Raw genomic sequence first — 19,932 nt, 5'->3', positions numbered from 1 at the left:
TCCAGGCCTGAAACTTGGGAAAGAACTATTGAATCATCTCCTTCCACTTCATATGATTCTGAAGGATGGTTCTGGCTCAATACTGTAATTCTAGGGTTTTCCCTCTTCTGAAGGGACTTTTCCTTTTTTTTTCTTTTTTTTTTAATTTTTGTTTTTGTTGTTGTGGGACTTGAACTCAGGCCTGGGCATTGTTCTTGAGCCTCGTTGTGCTGAATACTAGCACTCTACCTCTTGAACTATAGCGCCACTTCTGGTTTTTGAGTGGTTAATTGGAGATAAGAGTCTCACAGGGACTTTTCTGCCCAGGCTGGCTTTGAAACATAATCCTCAGATCTCAGCCTCCTGTGTAGCTAGGATTACAGGTGCCTATTAATACCTGGTGGAATTTTCCTCTTTTTAATCTCCCCTTTTCTGCCTCAGGGAGAAGAATATTTACTTTGGGCACTTAACATGTTTTCCTTAATGCATTTGGGTCTAGGTTCAGAATTCAAATGCACACAGCAACAGCCCATGACAATGTTAACTGAGACAGACAATAGAGATATCTGGGGAGTGTAGTGACTAAGAGAGTTGAGCCTGAAGTGGGAATTGGTTTAGTGGTAGAGTGCTTGCCTAGCATGCATGAATCCCAGGGGTTGATTCCTCAGTACCATATCAACAGAAAAAGCCAGAAGTGGTGCTGTGACTCAGTGGTAGAGTGCTAGTTTTAAGCTAAGGCAGGGGACAGCACCCAGGCCCTCTCTGAGTTCAAGCCCCAGGACCGGGGGGAGAGAGAGAGAGAAAGAGAGAAAGAGAGAAAGAGAGAGAGAGGGAGGGAGGGAGGGAGGGAGGGAGAGGGAGAGAGAGAGAGAGAGAGAGAGAGCGAGAGAGCGAGAGAGAGAGAGAGCGAGAGAGCGAGAGAGCGAGAGAGAGAGAGAGAGAGAAAGAGAGAGAGAGAGAGAGAGAGAGAGAGAGGAGTTCTTTGGGGTCAAAGTCATGATTTAAACAAGTACTGTGTGGGAAAAACAAACCTCATGTGTGGTTAGGTGCTCTAAACCAGTGTACTGTCATATATATATATATATAATATATATATATAGCCAGGTGACATGATATATAGTGATCATATATAATATATTATGATATATCATTAGAAACAAGTCAGAAAGACTTACCAACTTCTCATTCTTTTCTCTGTAGCTTCTCCTATGAGACCATGTGACTGCTTGAATGGAAGGCAGGTGAGAAAGACCTGTCCAATGGAAAATAGACTGTAGATTAATACATAAAATAGTATGCTGTTACATTCCCATTGGGTTGGGTAGAAACTTGTCTTGGGCTAAACTGTGTAGAATTGCTGGAGAAGCACTATTAGAGGCTCATACAAAAGCTGTCTTTGTCTACTGAAAAGGGACAGCCTGGGTCAGGAAGATCCATTTTCTGATGAGTCAGTGAACAGTTCTGAGTGGAACTAATCAGGTTTGTGCTGTGTCATGCTTTCTTTATGATACATAGTTCAGTGATTTGACTTCTGACCCACCCATCTGACTTCCCCACCATTTTCTCCCATGTATGCTATGTTCAGTATAATGCACATATGTATGTATGTATATACTGAACATGTATATATACACAGAGAACAACATATGGAGTAAGAAAACTGCATTGAAGATTTAAAGGTGGCTTAATGGCAGAGTGCTTGACTAGCATGCATGAAGCCCTGGGTTTGACTCCTCAACCACAAAAACAGAAAAAGCTGGAAGTGGTGATGTGGCTCAAGTGGTAGACTGCTAGCCTTGAGTACAAAGAGGCTTAGGGATGGTGCCCAGGCCCAGGAAGGTTTAGAGAATTATTGAAGCCTTTCTGGGAAGGTCTGGAAATAGAGAAATATGTGAGAGGATAACAGCTTGGGAAAGAAATTTCATGCTTCCTGTCTGCAGAAAATCAAAGTCTCAGGAACACAGCCTTAGGTAATAAACTAGCTCCCCAACAGGGTAAATTCCCGTAGGATTAGAGCATAGGATATGTTCCCAGTACCAATTCTAGTTTCTGAGAGCCATGGCATAGGAAGGTTAACCAATGTGTATATTTTTCAGGATCCCAATTACTATTATTCCACCAAGCATTGGGCCCTATTTCCAAAGCTATGTTAAGTCAAGCCTATCAGATATAAGTTAAGAAGGCTTTCTCAAGGCTAGAGCTCTACCACTTGAGCCTCAACACTATTTCTAGCTTTTTTCTATGTATGTGGTACCGAGGAATTGAACCTGGGTCTTCGTGCATGCTAGGCAAGCACTCTACCACTAGGCCAAACTCCTGCCCCTAAATATGTTGGTTTTTAAGGAGTGAAATGAACAGGAGATTTGCCTGTGCTAGTGTCCCATGCCTGTAATGCTAGCTATTCAGGAGGCTGAAATCTGAGTATGGGAGATTGAAGCCAGCCTTGGCAGGAAACTCTGTGAGACTCTTCTCTCCAATAAATTACCAAAATCTGGAAGTGGAGCTGTGGCTCAAGTGGTTTAACGCTAGCTTCAAGGGGAAAAAAAATTAAAAAGCTTAAGGATAGTGCCTAAGTACTGAGTCAAGCTTCAGGACTCCCACAGAAAGAAAAGTAGGGAGGAAGCCAGGAGGCAGTGGCTCATGCCTACAATCCTAGCTACTCAGAAGCTGAGATCTAACGATCATGATTCAAAGCCAGCCTAGGCATGAAAGACCATCTGAGACTCTCATCTCCAATTAATTACGGGAAGTGGTGCTGTAGCTCAAGTGGTAGAGCTCTAGCCTTGAGCTGAACATCTCAGGGACAGTGTCCAGGCCCAAGACTTCAAGTCTCATGACTGACAAAAAAATAAAAAATAAATAAAAAAAGAAAGAAGGGAACTTAGCCGTTATTGTATGTGGATGTCACCAAACAAAAATACATCAATATAAAAGTTAACTAGGTGGAAGGATCAGTGCCTTGGCTCACCACTTTCCAGGACACTCCCACCTAGTATTGCAGGTTGTTTCTTGTTCTTGTAATTCTTTCCTATAGTCAGTTTTCCTGAAACTTATTCATTTGACCTCAATGCCCTGGGGACAGGGTGGCTACTAAGAGGCTTGGGAAATCACTACAAAAGCAAAATACACTGAATCAACTTCGGCTAGGACACAGACACAGAGAAGAATCCTGGAAATGCACTGATAGATGTGTGTTCTCACTTAAGTTTCACTATTACCTTTTTATACTAAAAAGTTGGTTTCTTCACATATTTGACCTATAGCATTTTAGTTTAAAATTTTGCTGCAGATGTGTAACATTTGTATAATGAGAATGCTGACTATGTTATTCTGGAATTTGGTATGGCTTCCTTAGTTTACTGCTTCCTTGGACACCAAACATAAAGGTTCTCTCTTCTAGGATATGCTTCAAGTCATAAGTCATAAGACTGGCAGAATGTCAGACCAAAATAAATAAGTAGTTGTTACTCTCATGTCCGGAGATGGTCATGTTTTATCGACAAGCACAATTGTAATCAGGACTACTGACTCTAGAATTCACCAGAATTTTGTGTTGTGGAAATTAGGTTTAGGAAATTAGGTCTGTAAAATAAATATAATAATGAAATAATCAATAAATTTGTTTTTTTTTTTGCCAGTCCTGGGGCTTGAACTCAGGTCTTAAGCACTGTCCTTGGGCTTTCTCAAGGCTAGCGCTCTACCACTTGAGACACAGTGCCACTTCTGGATTTTTTTTTTTAATGTATGTGAGGTATAAAGCCATATTTTCTATTTTTTTGTATTCTTGAAAATGTTCTCTGGGAAGAATTCAAAGGAATAAACTGGGAGAAGTATAACACTGGAATCCCTGATTTAGCTGGTCTTGAGTGCACTTCTCTAATGTGCAATACTGAGAAAGGTTTAGACATTTCTCTTTCTATTTTGTGGAACCACTGAGGGTAAATGCACCAGATTGTCCATGGTGAGCAAATAAAGCTCAATCCAATCCTGACTTTTTTGCATTACTTCCTACAAATGGACTGCAGCCAGTAAGTTATCCAAGTAGTGTTAGCTGCAGCTTGGGTCAGAATTGGGCTGCAATTATTTCAGACTGGAGTGTTATAAGATTTAAGACCACTAAGCTCAAATCCTGTAGAGAGCAGAAAGGTGGTAAGAGCGTTGTTTCTCAAGGGTATAGCTTTGGCAAGTGTATTGTTCTGGAAAGTTCTGAACTCAGTAGTGATACCAGATTCTCAGCTTCTATAACATTTAGGATCACACCTTCTGGAGCAATCAATCAACCATGGTTGAGATTACTCTGATTTCTAGATATATGGAGAAAATGTCTGGATTGTCCATAACTAAATACATGGAGCTTGGCTGAGATATCCCCAAGAGACATTGTGTGCTCCTCAACATTTATTCACCTTACCATCTGGCTTTCGAATTGTATGATTGTACCATATATTTTATGGAAACAACTGTGACTATGATTCAGAGGTGTGACCAGAGCAATACTCCTACTCTCTTGTCCCTTGTGCAATTGTGAGTAGGTTTCTCCTCTTTAAATTAAGATAATAATACCTTGCCTGCTTATTTCCAGGGTTGTGGTAAGGATCTTTATGGAACTATAATTTTTGTGAGCTATTAAAAGCTATGTGAATATAAAGTGTCATTATTACTGCAAGCAACTAAGTGATTTACATTATAAACCCCTTTATTTTCCTTGATTATAAACAATAAGTGTTCAATTAGAATATTATAAAATTAGATAAGAAATGACTAAAAGAAGTTTAGGGTATATAGTAAGATCATTCTGAATTCTCTATGTTATATAAGAATTCCTGGGAATAAGAAAGTCTTACACAGGCCTGGGTGTGGCTTAGTGGTAGAGTGCTTGCCTAGCATGCACAAAGCCCTGGGTTTGATTCTTTAGTGCCATAGACACAGAAAAAGCCACAAGTGGTACTGTGGCTCAAGAGGTAGAGCACTAGCCTTGAGCAAAAGAAGCTCAAGGACAGTGCCTAGGCCCTGAGTTCAAGCCCCCAGAGAGTTTAAAAAAAAAAAAAAGAAAGAAAGAAAGAAGAGAAATTCTTAGCCACTTAATATTTGGTAAGTGTATCTTTGGATACACTTTGGAGGCATACTCATCACTTTAGGAGACGATAGTTATTCTATACATTAATGAGGTGGGGTAATGGTGAAGCAAATTTATAATCCTAGTTATGTAGAAAGCTGAGATCTGTGCATCACAGTGCAAATCCAGCAAATAAGTAAAATTGTGAAGTACAAAAGTGAGATAATTTGTGTAACTCATTTAGTATATTATGAAGCTATAGTCAATGCTCTGTACTGGCAGACAAATCTGAAACTCCTACCCCCAATTAACAAGCAAAAAGCCAGAAGTAGAGGTATGGCTCAAGGATTAGAGCCACAGATACAAGCAGAAAAAGCTGAGCAAGTGTGAGACCCTGAGTGGAAACCTCAGTACTAACACACACATACGCACACAGCTATCTTTTTATAATCTCCATTTTATAATAATTAATACTAAAATTTCAGTTTAACTAATTGGAAGATTAGACAAAAGTCTGTTTACTGGAGCCCAAAGAACAAACCTGGTCACCACTAAGAATCATTTTGACATTAAAAAAATACTAAATGAAAAGGAGCTGAGAATACAGTTCAAGGGTAGAGCCCTTGCTTTACATGTGTGAGGCCCAAGACTCAATTCCCAGCACAAAGAATAAGATAAGTTAAAATAGAAAGAAAATTTTATGACATGTGATAATTATATGGACTTCAAATTTCACTTACTTCAACCCAGCCACACCTATGTGTTTATGTATTGTTATGGTTACAACAGTAGTTGTGAGAGAGAGCATATAGTCAAAAAGAAATGTTTGCCTATCCTAGGCTAGATGTTTCAAAAAGATAGGAAAACAAAAACTCTAATTTCTAGCTATCCTTTAGAATAAACAAACCTGTATTATAAATCAAATGATACAATCTAGTAAGAAAAAGTCAGGTATGATTTTAGCATGCAATGATTTATTTTACACCAATTAAAACTTATTTATAAAATAAATAAATTAGAAGATTAAAATAGAATAAACTGAATCCTTTAAAAAAGGTTCTAGTTTGCTCAATGACGGCAGTAGGGCAAAGAGAATAGGGAATAATTAAAATCTCTCTCTGGCTGACATATGGTAGAAACCAACTCAGGGTAGAGGGAAAAGGGAATTTATTGTAAAGAGGGTTGTTTTTTTATTGGCTGTTCCTGGGGCTTGAACTCAGGACCTGGGTACTGTTTCTGAGCTTTTGCTCAAAACTACCACTTGAGTCACACACCACTTCTAGCCTTTTCTGGTTATGTGCTACTGAGGAATTGAACCCAGGGCTTCATGCATGCTAGGCAAGCTCTCTACACTAAGCCACATTCCCAGCCCAAGAGGGTTCTTAAGTTTTTCAGATTTGAAGAACAAAGGATGGTGACCTTTGAAATGAAAGAAAACTGGGGAGCTCCTATCAAAAGGAGATTCTCTGGCTTCTTTCAGGACACTCTACAAGACATCAGTAGTCTCTTATTTGTTTCCAATTTTGGACAAAAAAAAAAAAAAAAAAAAGGATAGATCCAGTACTGTGACCAGAATCCCACCATTGAAACAGAGAAGGAACAAAAAAGAGATAAGAAGGAGTAACAGAGTAGGACACTGTTGGCTCATGTCTAATCCTATTTACTCAAGAGGTTGAGATCTGAGGGTTGTGGTTCAACCTAGGCAGGAATATCTGTGACTTTTATCTACAATTAATTACCAAAAAGCTGGAAGTGGAGCTGTAGTTCAAGTGATAGAGCACTAGATTTGAGCTCAGGGATAGCAATAAAGGAGAGACAGAGAGAGAGAGAGACAGAGAGACAGAGAGAGAGACAGAGACAGAGAGACAGAGAGAGAGGGGGAAAGAGGATCTTGCTTTAAAATCTAGACAGACAAATCAGTGAGAATCTTATCTACAGTTAGCCAACAAAAAGACAGAAATGGAGTTGTAGTTCAAGTATTACTCAGCCTTGAGTGAAAAAACAAGTGAGGGCCAGGAGTTTGGCCTAGTGGTAGAGTGCTTGCCTAGCATGTACAAAGGCCCAGGTTTGATTCCTCCGCACCACATACATAGAAAAAAGCCAGAAGTGGTGCTGTGGCTCAAGTAGTAGAGCTGTAGCCTTGAGAAAGTCCAAGGACAGTGCTCAGGCCATGAGCTCAAGCCCAGGACTGGCAAAAAACAAAACAAAACAAAAAACTCAAAATCCCCCAAGAAAACAAGTGAGATCACAAGGCCATGAGTTCCAGTTTTAGTATACACACACACAGGCATACTCACATAAAGGATAAAGATATGTCAAGGAATCAAAAACCAATAGACGTGTTCACAAGGATCTTGTCCAGAAAAATGGGATAAAATCCCAACTTCACCACCAGATGGTTGAATGTCAATGCACTGTGCTTCATTTAGAGATACTTTCGCAGCTGCATATTACATAAAAGTACAATTAGTTCCATCTGCCATGAAATTATTCATTGCTGAACTGTGCTTAAACTTTTGCTTCCTGATTGTGTGTGTGTGTGTGTGTGCATGTGTGGGTGTGTATACATGTGTGTGTTGTATACGTGTGCACACACACATGCGCAGGTACTAGCATCTAACTCCTAGCTTTTGTGTGTGTGTGGGTGGGGAGGGTGTCATGGGGCTTGAACTTGGCCTATGTGCTGTCCCTGAGCTCTTCAGCTCAAGGCTACCACCCTACCCTTGAGCCAAGTCCCACTTCCCATTTTCTAGAGGTTAATTGAAGATAAGAGTCTCAGATCCTATTGTACCCGGGCTGGCTTTGAACCTTGATCCTCAGATCTCAGCCTCCTGAATGGCTAGGATTACAGGTGTGAGCCACTATGCCTGGCACTCCTAGCTTTTTTACTCAAGCTAGGACTACCACTTTAGCCACAACTCTACTTCTGACATTTTTTTGGGGGTGGGGGGTGTAGTTTATTAGAGACAAGAGTCTCACAAGAGATTTTCCTGTCCTGGCTTCAAATTGTGATCCTAAGTTGCTAGGATTAGGTGTGAGCCAATGGTGCCTGGCATATATATGCTTTAGGCTTCTTTTTGGTCAGTTGTGGAGCTTGAACCCAGGGCCTGGGCACTGTCCTCAGCTTTTTTGCACAAGGCAAGCCCTCTACTACTTTAAGCCACAGTGCCACTTCTGTTTTTCTGGTGGTTAATTGGAGATAAGAGTCTCACGGACTTTCCTGCCTGGGCTGGATTTGAACTGCAGTCTTCAGATCACAGCTCTTGAGTAGCTAGGATTACAGGTGTGAGCCACAAATGTTGGGCAGAATGGTATTTTTTGTTATAGAATAGCCTCTGAGAGCTGGCATGGGGCACATGGCTATAATCTAATATTTTTGATTTTTGGAAGAGAAGGATTAGAAATTAGTGGCCAGCCAGGTCAAAGGTAGCAGCTTTCAAAAACAAAATTAAAGAAAAGGTCTAGGCATTAGCCTAAGTGGTAGTATGCCTGCTTAGTATACAGAAGGCCCTGAGTTTAATCACCCCTATGGCAGAAAAAAATATATATATACAGTAAAATATATATTAAGATATATGTGTATATACATGGATATGCATATGTGTGTATATGGGTATGCATATGTGTGTGACCACTAGTGCTACTTCTATTCAGCATTGTAGTAGAGATTTTAACCAATATAATGGAACAAACAAAAAATGAAAGATACAGGTTAGTAAAGGGAAAAAAAGTTATTCATTATACATGGTATAATGTGTACATATTCCAAAAGATCTATAAACTACTGGAATTAAGTGAGTTTAATGTGACACTGAATGAGATCTATATACAAAATTAGATGTTATAATGCCAAGCGACACTAGCTCATGCCTGTAATCCTAGCTATTCAGAAGACTAAGATTAAAGGGCTGCAGTTTGAGGCCAGCCCAGGTGGAAAAGTCCAAGACTTTTTTTTTTTTTTCAGTCCTGGGGCTTGAACTCAGGGCCTTGGCACTGTTCTTGAGCACTTTTGCTTCAGGCTGGTGCTCTGCCACTTCAGCCACAGCACCACTTCTGTGTATGTGGTACTGAGGAATTGAACCCAGCACCTCATGCATGCTTGATGAGCACTCTACCACTACACCACACTCCTGGCCAAAAGGGGTTTTTTTTGTTGTTGTTGTTGTTTTTTGCCAGTCCTGGGCTTGAACTCAGGGCCTGAGAACTGTCCTTGGACTCTCTCAAGGCTAGAGCTCTACCACTTGAGCCTCAGCACCACTTGGTACTGAGGAATTGAGCCCGGGTCTTCACGCATGCTAGGCAAGCACTTTACCACTAAGCCAAACTCCTGGCTCTATTCTTTCATGTTTAAATCCAACAACCTTCTAGGCAAACTGGGACAAGTTGGTTGCACCAAGACTTGGCTAACAAGTAAAATAAAACTATCAAGTCATTGGGATATTGACACAAATATAAACAAACACACCAATGAGGACTAGAAGTATGGGTCAATGGTAGAGTGCCTACTTATCAAGTGTGAGACACTGGGTTCAAACCCCAGTATCACCAACAAAACTAATAAAGGAACTGAATCTACTGGATGAGGGGTTTTCATATGTAATTCAGGTGGGTATAATGGACATTGTTTGGCATAGTCTCGCTGTTACTCTTGTTTATTTGTCTCTGGAAACAGCTTTCTGTTGCCATGTCCAGAGTTAAAGGTTCTGCCACTCTGTCTCAACAGCTATTTGTGGGTGGACACCCTAAACCAAGCCATGTGCAGTTGGTATGGTTGGAGTTGTGCCTGGGCTTCCTTCACTACTACTGTGAGTGTTGATTGCTAAAGATCACAGCTGACCCTTCTATGCCAAAATACATGAGAACTTATGCCCTCCCCCTAGGCAAGCACTTTACCACTAGGCCAAACTCACGGCCCTCAACTTTCTTTTTAAGCACTATTGTGTACACTTCCTATAGTGTTTGTACACTGATGTTTCAAAAGTAAGAAATTTGTTGTTTACTGTATTCTGAGTTAAGAACAGTGCTTGTTCCATAGTAGGACCTCAGGAAATATTTAAAGATTGAAGTCCTTGGACTGAAGCCAGAGTGATCTTTTGAAACACACATCTGACCAGGTCACTCATTGAAAACTCTTCAGTTGACTTGCATTATTTTCAGAAGGTAAGAATCTTAGCTGGGTGCTGGTGGCTCATGCCTGTAATCCTGGCTAAGCAGGAGGCTGAGATTTGGGGATCATGACTCAAAGCCAGTGCAGGAAAAAAAGTCTGTGAGATTCTTCTTTCCCAACTAACAACCAAAAAGCCAGAAATGCAACTGTGTTCAAAGTGGTGGAGTGCTAGCTCTGGGTACAAAAGCTCAGGGACAGTGCCTAGACCCTGAGTAGGGGGGAAAAAAAAAAAAAGATTTTTTTCAGCCTCTAAGACCCTGTCTAGTGGTGGTAAGTTCTTAGTTAGCTGTTAAGACTTATCTCACGTTTCATTCTTGTTTCAATCCCTAGGATTCTCTGTTGGTTCCATCATAAGGTCTGCCTTGCTTTTCATTTACTTCTGTGACTTTCCTGCTTAGGCTGGCTTCAAACTGTGATCCTCAGATTTCTGCCACTTGCATAGCTAGGATTATAGGTATGTGCTACTAGCACACAGCCATTTTGGAGTCAGTTCCCATACTGGGTTAAGTCTTACATCTTTTGTGCTTCCACGGCAGCACTTGGCTACCTTCAGTAATACTTGTTGGATCATGAAATTACTTTTTTGTCACTGTCTCCCTAACTACACTGTCTCATAAAAAAGCAAAACAAAATAATGAATCCTTCCGTCTAGCTCTGTAATTTTTTCCCATTAAATCCCTAGTACTTAGACTCTGGCAGACAGTAAGAATTTCATAGTCATTAAAAATATATAAAAGAATGAAAACTTTAGAATTGTAACTCCCTAAGGGGAGAGATCTTATTTTGTTTCCCATTTCTAGTGCCTAGCTGATATACAATAGTGAATAATAGTTTGAGATATGAACTATAACATGAAGTTTTAGTACTCATTTATAATGTCTATGTTTAAGAGTCATCACTTGAATACCTGTGATTTAGGCATTAAAAAATAATTGCTATCTAAAGTCCCAAATTCTTTCCTTTCATCATTCTTTCCTCATTGCTAAGACTGAAGAAAGTAATTTACAATTATTATTTTTTGCCAGTCCTGGGCTTGAGTTCAGGGCCTGAGCACGGTCTTGGACTTTCTCCAGGCTAGAGCTCTACCACCTGAGCCTCAGCTTTTTTCTGTGTATGTGATACCAAGGAATCAAACCTGGGTCTATGTGCATGCTAGGCAAGCACTCTACCACCAGGCTAAACTCCCAGCCAGCAATTTACAATTTATACTTCAATTCTTTCCAGTTTATTTTCTGAAGTAAAAGGTGAGCTGTTCTGTCTAATAAAATCCATGTGTAAAGTCAGAATTAGCATTTAAATAAATAAAGACATTATTGTTTGGATAGTTAAGTATTTAGAAACTTTTTTCAGTCAGAAGAGGGTCTTTTTTTCCCTTTTATTTCTACCACTAAGCTAAACTCCTGGCCCTTTCCTTCTATTTCAATGGCTATTGCTAGGAAAAATTTTGGTGATCATAAGATATATTAAAACACACATATATACCAGTTGTATAAGCTAGTTTCTTAGGGCAGAAAAATATGTAAGAAGAAAAAGCAAAATCCCCTCACAAATAAATTATTATTAGTAGTAATGTCAGCCTGGGGCTTGAACTCAGGAACTGGGCACTGTCCTCAAGCCTCTTTTTGCTCATGGCTAACACTCTACCATTTGAGCCACAGCACCACTTCCTGCTTCTTTTGTGTATGTGGTACCAAGGAATTGTACATGCTAGGCAAGCACTGTACTACTAGGCCAAACTCCCAGCCCCATGAATTACTTTTGTGTTGCTCCACAGAATTAAAAAAAAATTGTAACTTGAGATGTGCAATATGGCAAACTTATTAACTATTGACATTTACTAGTTTAGAAAAGGAAAGGGGCCAAATCAAATATAACAGAAAAGAACTATTGAAAAGTGGTAACTTTTCCATATAAGGAAGCATAAAAAGAAACTAAAGACCTGAAGAAGACCATATAAATTTGGTTGTCCTCCCCATCTTTTCCTTAGAAGGCTTTTGGCTTTTCTTCATCTGTTCTGCTCAAGGTTGGCACTCTACCATTTAAACCACGCCTTCATTTCCAGCTTTTTGTTGGAGGTAAGAGTCCTGAGGATTTGTCTGGCCTGAGCTGTATCCAAATTGAGACTCTTAGAACTCAGTTTCCTGAATAGCTAGGATTATAGCTGCAAGCAACCAGAGTCTGACTAATTTCCACATTTAAAATTTTTTTTATTAAAGAATTTATTAACATTGATTTTTATATCACATTTCAAATGTCATGTTTAACAAATAAGTATTCAGAAGGGAATCTCTCTATATAATCACTGGCACTTAGTAATTTCCTACTTCTAACAATCCACTATAGGTAAAATGATACCATTTGGGGAACCCACCAATTATATATGTGTAACACACACACACACACACACACACACACACACACACACACCCTAAGGTGATTGTATGGCCTCACTTCCAAAGGTTTGTAAGGAGTTACCCAAAAACTAAAACAATGTTCTTAACACACACACACACATACCACCCCATTAATGACAAAATTAGGTTAAAAAATAACAGCCTAAGCTGGGTGTGGTGGCTCATGCCTATAATCCTAGCTACTCAGGAGGCTGAGATCTGAGGACTGCAGTTCAAAGCCAGCTCCAGCACTAAAAAATAAAGAGACTCTTATCTCCAATTAACTACTAGAAAGTGGGGCTATGTTTCAAGGGGTAGGGTAGTAGCCTTGAGCTGAAGAGACAGCACCCAGGCCCAGAATTGAAGCTCCATAACCCACGAAAAACAAAAACAAAACCAGCTCAGCCTTTTTATTTTTTTTAAATGGCAGTCCTGAGGCTTGAACTCAGGGCCTGGGCAATGTCCTTGAGCTTTCTTAAAGCTAGCGCTCTACCACTTGAGCCACAGTACCACTTCTGGTTTTCTGTTTATGTGGTAGTAAAGACCTGAACCCAGGCTGAGTGCAGTGGCTCATGCCTGTAACCCTAGCTACTCAGGAGGGTGAGATCTGAGGATCAAGGTTCAAAGCTGGCCCTGGCTGCTAGCAGTTATTTTCAATCAAGCACTAGAAAACTGGAAGTGGGGCTTGGCTCAACAGTAGGGAGGTAGCCTTGAGCTGAAGAGCTCAAGGACAGCGTCTAAGCCAAGTTCAAGTCCCATAATCCCCCCCCCCACACACAAAAAAATGGAGCCCAGGACTTCCTAGGCAAGCACTCTACCAGAAGGCCACACTCCTGGTCCCATGACAGCTTATTTTAAATGTTTGAACTAGTATTTCCAAAGATCTGTAGAAAATAAAACAAAGTCAACTGGACTTTGTATACCAAAGCAATGAGTCTTAGCTATTAAGGAATTTTTTTTAATTTCTTGGCATCATTAAAGAAAACTATGAAAGATTAGTTATGAAAAGACCAAAAATGTACAAATCTACCTCATCCCCCAAAATGAATAAACATTTACAAAGTTTTCGTTCAGCTATTAATATGTCCCCCAGAATTGCCAGTCCACACAGACCTGGGGCATTCACATGTCAAATATTCCATAAAGATCTGAGAATACAAATTTTGACAGGAAGAAACATTTAATATGCAGGGAAAGATTGATCACAAGATAACTCAGGGTGATGTCTTTAGTCAGGAATTCCTTGTAATGACAATGTCATGACATGCTTTGCAGCATTCTTGGCAGGATTCAAATCGCATATGGTATTATGGATAACTGGAATAGTTCCTTTCGACCTCCAAAGGGATAGCAAATTATTAGGCATATTAAAATTCAGAGTTCTAAAATGGCTCCATACTATTCTATGTTAAAGTAAATTTTTATACTAAAAATCCAAAAGCCAAGTTTGCTTGGTTGGATCCTGGACATTTTACCCATCTTTCCTTTGAAATATCAAAGAAAGCTGGGTGTAGTAGTATGTCATGTATATAGTTTCAACAATAGTCTGAGGCATTATGATCATTTGAGCTCAGTTTGGAGCCAGCCTGAGCAATATAATCAGAGTTCCGATCTCAAAAAAAGGAAAAAAAAAATAGAGGCTGCGAATTTGGCCTAGTGGTGGGGTGCTTGCCTACGAAGACCTGGATTCCTTGGTACTACATACAAGAAAAAGCCAGAAGTGGTATTGTCACTCAAGGGATAGAGCTCTAGCCTTGAGAAAGCCCAAGGACAGTGCTCAGGCTCTGAGTTCAAGCCCCAGCAATGGGGAGGGAGGGAGGAAGTAAATTAAGAAAATGTGGAATTTTGGACCAGAAAAATCTGAGGTTGTTTTAGTTTTTCCAGCTACTAGTTTTATTACCTTGGGCACGTCATACTCTTTATGAACTTCAATGCCTTTTTCAGGTAAATAGGCATAATAATAATATCTATTATGTCTAATACAATACTGTGTAAAAAGTAGTTAATAACTTAGCTTCCTTCCATTTTTTTCCCTCAAAATAAACACAGCAAAATATTTAGTTGCATGAGCCAAAAAAATTTAGTTAAGGAGTAAACTGAAAAGGGCAAAAGAATCTACTATTTTTCAGGTAATCTTACATATTAAACAATATGTAATAACAATTGGGCTTACTGGCATAATTCGGGCACTACATTAACAACTAAACAGACCCTCTTTTTGAGGTCTTTCAGTCGTTTGAGCAGGTATCATTAATCTTTGTCTTCAGATCATTACACAGTACAATCTGTTAGGAAGATCAAGCTCTTCCTGGACTCAAGTACAAGTGTTCATGTTTACCCTGGGTCCAGGAAAAATAGTGATATAGGCAGAAATACAGCAAAAGGTTAAAGAATGTCTCTCAAAGCTGGGCATGCCTGTTATCCTAGCCACTCAGGAAGCTGAGATCTGAGGACTGCTGTTCAAAGCCAACCAGGGCACTAAAGAACCTGAAACTCTTATCTCCAATTAGTAGCTAAAAAAAATGGGAAGTGGGGCTATGGCTCAAGGGGTAGGGTGGTAGCTTTGAGCTGAAGGGCTCTGGGACAGTGCCCAGGCCCATAGTTCAAGCCCCATGACCCACCCAAAAAAAGAGAAAAAAGTCTCTTAAGTCTGGTGAGTATATATTTCTAGTCTCTTGAACAACCAGTATTGGTGCCAAATCGCCACTCCCCGTGAACTGGTAAGGCTGATCACGTCTTTGAAATCTTAGAGGGCGTGTGTAGGGTGCTAACTCCCACAGAAGATAGCTAACTTCCACTTTAAAGATAGGATCTTAACATGGAATCTGTGGGCTTAATCAGAGGTTCCTGGAACCTGCAGTCTGTATATGGAATTGCGTTTAAGTGCACCTTGTGCGTTTTTTTTCCTCAGGAGGCTGCTTAGAGAAATAAGCCTAGAAAATAAGTAACCACCACTGTTTCCTGTAGAGCCTCACTTCAATTTTTCATTACCTTTGTGTCGACGTTCTTGAGTCCATCTTCTTGACTCTGCTTCCACAATAGGTGGGATTACAAGCGTGCACGACCACCTGTCAGAATTTTTTAAAAAAAAGTTTTTAAAGAACTTTAAAGTCCTTTCGTCCCAGCCAGCCAAGTATCCTCAGGAAATCATTTTAACATCATGCATTTCGAAAGTCTGGCTTGGAGCAACGCATTCGTGTTCACCTTTTCCCACACTTAACCCAAGATCACCTGCAGGGCGGCCCACAGACCCCGCAGGTGGAGGACAGGAAGGCCTCGCGCGCGGAACTCACGGTACCTGCTCGACCAGGAGAGAATGGGAGCGGCGGGCTCGAGCCACCCTTCCCCGCCCATCATGACGCGAGACCCCACGGGTTAGCCCGGTGTGTGCGTGTGTGTGTGGGGTGGGGTGGAGAGGAGGAGGACAGTCTCGCCGGGGCGTCCGCTGGAGTGCTATCGAAGCGCGCGCCACGGCCCGGCCGCCGTCCACAACTACTTCCGGGTGAGGGGTCACCGGCCCGGGGCCCCGCCCCCTCGCCCTCCGCCCCTGTGCCGGAGCCGCCGCCGCCGCCGCCGCCCGGGCTGAGGCTCATCCTGAGTAGCGTTTGTGCGGTCTCGCCCGCGCCGCGGTGGGCATACCGGTGTGACTGACTTGTCCCTGTGCCGCTGTGGGGACTCTCTGCCTCCATTCAGCACCTCTGGTTGGCGGCCTGGGGCTCTATCGGACCGACTGCCGCGCCCCTCTTCCGAAGCTTCCCCTCCCGGCGGGCCGGCGGCGCTCCGGCCCTTCCCGGGCGGCGCCGCTGCCACAGCCCGCCTCGGAGACAGGTAAGGGCCGCGCCTCGGTCTGCGGGCGGGAGTCGCGGGAGCTGGGGCCTTGTCCAGGCTCGCGCGGTCCGGGAGACCCCCGCTGCCTCCGACCTGGCAGGGCGGGGGCTGGCCCGGAGCCGGACCGCCCCCCCCTCCTCCACTTCCCCGGCGGACTCCCGGCCTTGGGTCGCCTAGGCCTACTACGTTCTCCGACCTCTTCTCTGCGCACCCCGTTCTCCGCCCAGGGCAAGGTGTTGCTCCCGTGGCGGGAGAGATTATATCAGACAACTAGCTGTCCCTCGGTCCCCGGTGCCCGAGTCTCACAGTGTTCCTGGCAGCACCGGGGCTAGGGGGCCCGGGAGAAGCACCCCGGGACCTGGAGTTACTCGCGGAGGGCGTAGCTGGGGATCCCCCGCCCTCCACCCCACCCCCCTCGCCTCGCCTCCTTCTGGACCCTAACTGAAGCGCGCAGACTTAATTAACCCGCCTGCTTGGAAGCTCATCCTTGACCAATTCCGAGCTTTAGTCCCACCCTCGGTCAGGCCTGCTTTCTCTTTGCTCTGAATACCCAGCAGGAAACAGGAGGATCTAAGGAAGACCCAAGGGGGGAAAAGTTTGCTGTATTTGATTACTTTTTTAGAAGATGCACCTATCAGATCGCTAAGACCCAGATTAGGGGAATTCTCCATCCTGCACTTTTGTTTGTTTGTGTAATTCCCTTTCTTAGCTTATTCCATTTAGTGACTCAGCGTTTCTGTCATAAACAGAAAAAAATATAGATTGATTGACTCAAAACACTATGTAAGAATAACAGTGGCTATTAATTTTTTATGTTATTACGGTGGGAAGAGATATAATACAGGATGAGGAGATGGAGAACAAGGTATAAATACATAAATTCTTAACCTGTGTTGACCATTTTTTTCCAACATAACATTTTATGTATTTGAATGGGAAAGTTTTTGTTTTTAGTGGAGAAAGTGTAGTGTGTGGCAGGCAGAGTTCCTCTACCTAGACTCTCAATTGAATTTGCAGTGGTTTGAAAAGTATTGAGGAGTTCTACCCATTTAATCAACATCATGCTTGTTTTAACAAATACAGAGATGATGACCTTGTGTTATAATACACTCATACAGAGTAAGAAATTCGGAAAGTGTGATTCATTTAGGAAGTTAGATCATTCATTTGGTGAATCATTGGTATGGCTCTTTAAAACTGAAATAGGGAAAGCTGTTTGTTTAATTAAATACCCTTACTCATAGGAAGTGGTGTATGTTTTGTTGTGTTTGTTGCTGGATGATTATTATAAAGTATGGTAAAGAAATAAAGATCGATAATTTTAATATTGATGGGATTTAGAATAATTACTAAGTGGATTGTTGTGATTTTAATGACCCCTTTTTGTTACTAGATGTTGGAGATTAGAAGCAAAGTAAATGTCAGTGGAAAAGGAGAACTACCATCACTAAGGTATGAAAAAAGAATTTGCCCTATAAGAATAGTCTTCACAATTTTGCCTGTCTGTCCTTAAAAATGTAGAATGAGGTTGGGAGAGGTGGAAAATGCCTGTCTGTAATTCTAGCAACTTGGGAGGCAGGATTTGCAGTTTAAGGCCAGCCCAGACAAAAAATTCCCAAGACTCCCTAAGACCGTAAAAGCTGGTGTGACCTGTAATCACAACTATGTGGGGAGGATAAGTAGAAGGGTCCTGGTTCAAGTGAGTCTGAGCCTAAATTGGAAACCTTGTCCTTGGGCTTTCTCAAGGCTAGAGCTCTATCACTTGAGCCACAGCACCACTTCGGGCTTTTTCTTTATATGTGGTACCAAGGAATTGAACCTGGGTCTTCCTGCCTGCAAGGCGAGCACTCTACCACTAGACCAAACTTCTGGCCCCTTAAAACCCTTTTAGAAAAATAACAAAGAGGCTCTGGTGTGCCTCAAGTGGGAAAGCACCTGCCTAGCAAGTGCAAAGGCTCTGAGTTCAAATGAAACTATACTTAAAAATTGTGTTGTACAGGCTGGGAATTTGGCCTAGTGGTAGAGTGTGTGCCTAGCATGCACAAAGACCCAGGCTCGATTCCTTGGTATCGCATACATAGAAAACAAAAAAGCCGGAAGTGGTGCTGAGGCTCAAGTGGTAGAGCTCTAGCCTTGAGAAAGTCCAAGGACAGTGCTCAGGCCCTGAGCTCAAGCCCACGACTGGCCAAAAAAAAAAAAAGTGTTGTATAAGAAAATGGGGGGCCAGGAGTTTGGACTAGTGGTGGAGTGCTTGCCTAGTATGTACAAAGACCCAGGTTTGATTTCTTGGTACCACATACATAGAAAAAAGTGGAAATGAGCTGAGCACAGTGGCTCATGCCTGTAATCTTGGCTACTCATGAGGCTGAGATATGAGGATCAAGGTTCAACCTTTTTTTGTGCCCAACCTGGGCACAAAAGAACCTGAGACTCTTATCTCCAGTTAACCTCGGGGAAAACAAAAAGTGGGACTTGGCTCAAGGGTAGGGTGGTAGCCTGTAGCTGAAGAACTCAGTGACAGTGCCAGGCCAAATTTAAGCTTCATGACCCACGAAAAAGAAAAACAACTGGAAGTGGTGTTGTGGCTCAGGTGGTAGAGCTCTAGCGGTGAGAAAGCCCAAGGACAGTGTTCAGGCCCTGAGTTCAAGCTCCAGAACTGGCAAAATAAATGAAGAGAAGAAGAGGAGGAAAATGTGTGTGGAAGTTGTGATTTACTTTTGGAATGCACTTATTTTATTTTATTTTTTTGCCAGTCCTGAGCTTGAGCTCAGGGCCTGAGCACTGTCCTTGGACTTTCTCAAGGCTAGAGCTCTACCACTTGAGCCTCAGCACCACTTCCAGTTTTTTTCTATGTGTGTGGTACCGAGGAATTGAACCTGGGTCTTCATGCATGCTAGGCAAGCACTCTACCACTAGGCCAAACTCCCGGCCCCATGGAATGCACTTATTTTAAACTAGTAATGATTTTTTTAATTGGTAAAATATAGTTTAATCACTTTTGGTTTTCAAACTGCTAAGCAAAATGACTTTGAATCAGTTTTCAATACAATTTGATTTTCTTTTTCTTTTCACTGTCTAGCTTATTTTATCTTGATTTACAGTAATAAAGCACTTTAGTCGGCTAATTAAAAAGCGATAATGAGCTGGGAGTTTGGCCTAGTGGCAGAGTGCTTGCCTAGCATGCACGAAGACCCAGGTTCGATTCCTCAGTACCACATACATAGAAAAAAGCTGGAAGTGGTGCTGAGGCTCAGGTGGTAGAGTTCTAGCCTTGAGAAAATCCAAGGACAGTGCTCAGGCCTTGAGCTCAAGCCCAGGACTGGCAAAAAAAAAAAAAAAAAAAGTGATAACAAATTTATCTATTTATCTTGCTTGTGGTAATTCTTTAAATCTTTGACTAAATTCTTGCACTTTTTTTTTTTTTACTTTGCATATCGATTTTATATTCTGGGTGTTCCCTAATGTTTCTTTTGATTTTAGTCCTGCTAATATGAAACTTAAGAAACTTT

At 41.7% G+C, this 19,932-nt stretch overlaps 1 protein-coding gene and 1 long non-coding RNA gene across 10 annotated transcripts in view; one reads left to right on the top strand and one right to left on the bottom strand.

The window, feature by feature from the left end:
* Positions 1-1,152: 1,152 nt before the first annotated feature.
* On the bottom strand, positions 1,153-15,982 carry LOC150050082 (uncharacterized). The gene is made up of 3 exons (XR_016538569.1): positions 15,894-15,982; positions 15,587-15,663; positions 1,153-1,231 (listed from the first exon to the last, which is right to left on the bottom strand). It is a non-coding gene; the product is annotated as an uncharacterized LOC150050082 (long non-coding RNA).
* Positions 1,193-19,932, top strand: part of Lrrfip2 (LRR binding FLII interacting protein 2) — a 156,660-nt gene continuing 137,920 nt past the window's right edge. For 2 of the 9 annotated variants that reach the window (XM_090351889.1, XM_090351890.1), the window contains exons 1-2: positions 16,165-16,423; positions 17,817-17,875. The gene's annotated coding sequence lies outside the window, so the exon portion shown is untranslated. Of the gene's footprint in view, positions 1,217-16,130; positions 16,424-16,626; positions 16,657-17,816; positions 17,876-19,932 lie in introns of those variants that run through there. The other 7 variants (XM_090351887.1, XM_090351894.1, XM_090351886.1 and 4 more) reach the window with 7 other exon arrangements.

This window comes from Megascapheus bottae, chromosome 18 (genome assembly GCF_031878675.1).
Source record: "Megascapheus bottae isolate mThoBot1 chromosome 18, mThoBot2.hap1, whole genome shotgun sequence".
NCBI classification, from domain to species: domain Eukaryota; kingdom Metazoa; phylum Chordata; class Mammalia; order Rodentia; family Geomyidae; genus Megascapheus; species Megascapheus bottae.
This window is presented reverse-complemented; position numbering and strand designations above follow the sequence as displayed.